This window comes from Meriones unguiculatus, chromosome 8 (genome assembly GCF_030254825.1).
Source record: "Meriones unguiculatus strain TT.TT164.6M chromosome 8, Bangor_MerUng_6.1, whole genome shotgun sequence".
In the NCBI taxonomy this organism is placed as follows: Eukaryota; Metazoa; Chordata; class Mammalia; order Rodentia; family Muridae; genus Meriones; species Meriones unguiculatus.
In genome coordinates, this window is record NC_083356.1 from 64,047,892 (window position 1) to 64,053,624 (window position 5,733).

The 5,733-nt window shown below is 43.6% G+C and overlaps 1 long non-coding RNA gene across 1 annotated transcript; it reads right to left on the minus strand.

Moving 5' to 3' along the window:
- Positions 1–308: 308 nt before the first annotated feature.
- On the minus strand, positions 309–3,633 carry LOC132656017 (uncharacterized). The gene is made up of 4 exons (XR_009593975.1): positions 3,402–3,633; positions 2,958–3,072; positions 2,195–2,271; positions 309–591 (listed from the first exon to the last, which is right to left on the minus strand). It is a non-coding gene; the product is annotated as an uncharacterized LOC132656017 (long non-coding RNA).
- Positions 3,634–5,733: the final 2,100 nt, after the last annotated feature.

Consider the following 5,733-nt stretch of genomic DNA (forward strand, 5'->3'; position numbering starts at 1 on the left):
GAGCAGGGCTAAACCTAGAAGGAGCTACTTCCACAATCTAGGAAGGGCTTGCACTGCTGCATTGAGCAATATGCAGGTGGGGATACAGGATGCCTGGCCCAGGGGTAGGATGCCTCTTCCCCAGCAACTGGAGACTGAGAGAACAGGAAGAGCAGAGAGGGCCAGTCACTGGGCTCTGAAGCCCCTTTGGTGACTGGTGGTGCACAGAAAGAACAGAGACCTGCTCCCTCCCCACCTTCCTGCTCCTAAGTTTTTCCAATTTTTCATTCGTTGATTGTTTGCTAGTTTTCCAGTCTTTCTTGTGTGTCCATTTTTTGCTAGGATTTTAATATGGATGAATGAATCCTGCTTGGGAACTTCTCAGCTGCCCCTAACCATCTCCCCCTCATCACAGGCATTTATTGCTTCAGGCAAAGAATAGCATCACAACACAGACAGACAGATGGCCTCTGAGACTCAGAAGTCAGACATTTGTTTCCTGTTTATTGCAGCCTAGTGCCTTGGCTAGCAACAAAATCAAGGTCCTGTTGGTGACTTTTGGAGTGACAGATTTGTTCTGGATCTTCACTGTGTCCTGCTTTGTGGCCATTCCTACATTACAAATGTGGAGTAGAAAGAATCGATAAAGATAAATTAGTACGCAGAACACGATACCATTATATAAAAGTTTTAAATGGATACAATAATAGACACGGTATTGAAAAAGCACAAACAAGTAACAGCAAAGGGAGGATCTTCAGGGCATGTCAGCTCCTTCATCATCACTTTTGTAAGTGGATGAGAGTGGGGGTATTTGGCACTATCTGTAGTAATTAATTTTATTTTTAAAAAGAGAGGGATCTCTCACAAACATAGTAAAATGCTAACATTTGTTTATTCCTAATAGATACAAAGGTGTCATGTTGTTTTCTGATTTTTCTGCATGTAAAAATATTTACTAATATTTACTAATTTTTCTTAAAAGTTTAAAAACCATACATACATACATGTATACACCATGAATACACATGGAATTCATCACACATACCACACACAGCACATACATGAGTGTCATACACACATAACACACACACACAACCCAAAAAGGCCCTAAACACTTCCATTCCTTAGTCGTATATTTGGAATTTGGAGACAAGGATCTAAGTGTGAAAGATGAGAGAGAGAATTGGGCTCCAAAGATCACAAGGATGGAGTGACTGTTTCTAGAGAAACAAAAACAGACTTCAAAATCCTGGAAATATGGTAGGCTTTGACAGAGTGCAGGAGCAGCTCAGTGTTTCCCAAGGCCCAAGGCAAGAAAGAAGCTGAGAGAGAAAGGCCCCACAACTGCCTGTTCCTGCCACCCTCAGAATAGATACAAATAAGGGTGAATAATAGGAAAAAATAAAGAAATGTACATCACCTGAGAATTTTACTAAATGAAAGATACAGCCCCTGCTCCCAGGAGTCACAAGTTTATCTGGGAGTCAGGAAAGCAAACAACCCATTAAAATGTAGCATCCTCAGGAGTTGGGGTATCTAAATGATACAGAAGTTTCTTGTACAGAATTGAGACCTACTTCTGTAAGTCAGATTTTCCTAAACATGATGTAATATGTTGGAAAGCAACTTCAGAGAGGAACTGTTCGCTCTGGTTCATTGCTTCAGAGATTCTGGATCTCAAATGGTTAGAGGCCCTGTTATTTCTGGGCTGTGGTAAGCCAGAAGAACATCATGCGGGACCAAAGTTACCCACTTCATAGCAGCCAAGGCATAGAAGAGTAACAGAAAGGAGAGAGGACCAAAAAAAACACCGTTTAAAGGCACAACCCCAGTGACACTCCCCCACCCCACCCCCAATCCCAATGCTCCAGCTGCTGCACCCAGCAGTTTATTCTCTGGAAAACTCTCCAGACCTAGTCATCTCTGGAATGTCTTCACATGCACACTTTGCTAGTCTCTTAGGTGTCTCTCAAGCCAACCAAGTTAACATCAAAAAAATAGTCCTACCATTTCTGGGATGTGCATGGGTTCTCAGTGGCTGAGTGACATATTGCCTCAGCATTTAACAGCTTAAAACAAAAAGCATTATCTCATGATGCTGAAGCTCTTAAGCAGGGTAGGGCAGGCTCAAGGCATCTCAGTAAGAGTACCAGGCCACTAGCATCTAAGACTCTATAGGGTAGACGGTATGACCCCAAAGCAGCTCACTTACGTGGCTGCCCCCTGGCAGGAGGTTACTTGAGATGTGGTCCTTTCTGTGGAGTTGCAGGCATTCTTCAGAGTCAGCCACTGTTGGGAAAAAGTAGGCATTTAAACATCAAGTCTAGACAAAACTGTACCACTCCTAGAATGGAGTGCTCAAGTGAGTCCAGAAAGTTCCATCAGATTCAGGGACCAGAGAAGTAGAAGCCACATAAGTCACAAGCTCTGATGTAGTTTCTCTACAACAGAATGGCAAAATCCAAAAGGGCTGGCCAGGGCTGTCAGGCAGCAACTCTCTAACCTGAGCCTGGGACCTGGGTACCAGAATGCTGGCTTGCCAGGGCAGGTTATAGCCATAGGCATGAAGGCCTTAGATTTGAGGCTGAACTGCCCTACTGCTACTTAAACATTGGTTTAGAGACCCAGCCAAGCATTTCCTACAAAATCAAAAGAATAAAAAAAATCCAGCTTCAGTAAGAACTACATCAAAGTTTTTCAATCTAAACATCTCAAATGAAATCACTTTAATTTCTGCACTTGTGCTTTATCATGTTTTAAGAGTCAGCATCATTTTTCTCTTTTAAATTTACATAATGGTGGGGAGTGGGGGAGGTTGCAAAAGGCACTGAATGGAGGCTATGATCTACCGTATCACAGTTTGCTGGTGTCTACCAGCACGGTTCTCACTCACTGCTGGGCTGTGAGTGCCTTGGGCAAAACATCCAGTAAAAGGGACAGCTAGGAGTGGAAATACAGTGCACCCACCAGCTCACCAAAAAATAACTTCTTTTGTTGCTTTTTGTTGTTGTTGTTTTTGTTACTCCAGGGTCTACTGGCTGCTGGTTCCCTGTTGGATTATGGAAGAGCTGGGCTCTGGAGTTCTTGGCCCTTGGAGAGAAAGGAGATTAATAGTACCCTGGGCAAATTCCTCCTGCTAGAAGCAGCCTACCCATTGTCCACATCCACATCCACATCCACAATTGCTCAAATCAAGTTCTCACCAGGCAATGGACACTCTAAGAATATCAGGACCCTCCCTCAGCACATTTGGCAGAGCTTTCACTGGGATAGGATTTTCACAATCCTATCCCAGTCTCCTTACAAGTTCCTCTGCTCATTAATTGACTTTAAATCTGAGCAGACTGAGCTTCCAAGAAGACAAAAACCCAAGGTCAAGTAGAGAGGGGTGAGAAAACAGCTCGCACTGAAGAGCTTACCCTCTGGATGGCTGGAGAAAAGCATACTGAGAAAGCTGACTTGGCTGAGCCTTCCCAGCAGCATCTTTCAGCTGCTTCCCTCAACCTGGCCCACCTGTCAACAGCTGAGGTACTCTTCAGGTGCTCCTTTCTTTGACAGAATTGGTCCAAAGCAGCATTAGGAAGAGGGAAGTGAGGCTAGCCACCTCCCCTCCACCCTGAATGCCTCTCAGCCCCTATGAGCTCATCTGAATCCACAGTAGCAGCTTGCACTTTATTAGCTCACAGGATTTGGAATTATGGGACCGTAGACTGAATTAAACTGAAGGAACTGACATATGCAAATGGTCACGTGCCAGACCAGACCAGTTTTGTAACAACCTGTATCTCTCAGGACCTGTTTATAAGAGACCTAGAATCTTCCTTTTTTGGCAACTCTTCAGTTTGCCCAGACATGACTTAGCACAGAAATTGGGTTTGATTTTTTTTTAACCCTCCTTGTGACAATGTAGCTTTGCAGTCAGGGCAGGCTCTGTGCTGAATTATCAAACAGTGCAGACGTTTTCCTCCCGTCACAGCTGCTTGTCAGGCCAGGCATTTTAATATGCAGCAGGGCTGAGACAGATTCCAGTCATGTTTGAACAGTTGCCAAGACTTCAGAGGCACCAGGCCTGCAAGGCTCTAGGGTCATGGGGGCCTCAGCTTTTGGCACATGCATAGTTTGGTGACATCTAGCTTTTGTTCTGAAGGAAATCTTAAGGCATCTAAAACCCACACCATTAACCCTCTCTCCCAGCTTCTTCACCTGTTTTGCTATTTTGGCTAATGGTACCACCATCTCTCCAGTTGTCCAAATGCCCGTCTTGGATGCAAACTTGACCCTCAACAGGTGATTGGTCCCAAGTTTAGCTCTGGGACTTGTGAAATATTTCCCAATTCTAGTTTGCCTACCCTATTCCCACTATTCCTGATTTTTTTTTTTTTGGAGGCTTTCAATATCTACATTGATTGTTGATTAACAGGTTGGTTGGATGTTTACTGGTTGTGCTGGGGCTCAGACCCAAGGCATCTAGGAAAATGCTGTCCCTACAATACAACTCCAGCCCCTTTTCTAGGGCCTTAGGCACTCTTTCAGTTAGAACCCCATTTACCCAATCCTTTGGTTATAACTTCATCATATTATTATCCAATGTCCATAGTTCATATCAATAGGAAGATACAGTCTATTTTGCATGTTATTCAGTGGGAGCTCAGTTTGGATGGATTCTGCTGTCTACAATCTTGAGTAAATTACTTTATCTGTAAAATAAGAATAATAGCCTGGGCATTAAAGGAGATAAAGTGAATAAGGGACTTGGTTCGATATCAGGAATCCAGAGAGTACTGGGAGATGTTCACTTTCATTATATGCAAATGCTGGCTTCTCTGCTTTCAACTTTATGGAGTTTGGGGGGACAAGGTCTCAGGCTGGCCTTGAATTCTCCATCCTCCTGTAGAGCTCTGGCTGTTCTGGAACTTGCTATAAAGACAAGGCTGGTCTTGAACTCCCAGAGATCTGCCCACCTCTGCCTCCCAACTGTTGGGGTTACAGGTGTGCACTGGTTCCCATCTTTATCTTTCAAACCCCCTCCTCCCGGAATTCTTGTAAGATAAACGCATATTCTCCAAATGTGGCTGGCTGATGTGTTTATGGTCTTGTATAAACCATTTTCCTTTTTGTTTCTCTTTTCTCTTTTTGCAGTGGTAGGAATGGAACACAGGACTCTATGCACATAAGAAGTGCTCTACCATCCAGCTGCACCCCAGTCACATGTTATCCACAATTAAAGGCTATCTCAAAAGTTCCTGCCCAGAAGTTGTTCCAGTGCTCTCCTCTTGGCATTTTCATTTCATTGGCATTTTGTTGCCACAGTTGCTCTGAACCCTTTATTATCCTTTGTGATGCCCTTGGCATATAGTACATAGCTCAAGAGCAAAAAAAGAGAAAGGTATGTGTCCATTTACTCAGCAAGCATGTGGAAAAAAATTCTGGGCATCCACTATCTTGAACACTGAACACACTACTTATTGACATGATCCATAGCAATCAGAATGCTTGTCTGCAGACAACTGTGTACCTTTAGTTTAAGAAGAGTGGCTTTTATTATTTTTATCTATGTATTATTTATTATAGCAGCATCTTGGGACAGGCCAGGCTGGTGTCTATAAAAGGGCAACAACAATGCAACTCAAAGCTATATGGACTAAGGAAATGAACAAATGGTTCAGAGATGTTGGAGTGAAAGCTCCGTTGACACAGACTGAAGAAAGATACTCCCACTGAGCTCCCAGAAGATGCCATCTTCATTGCTTG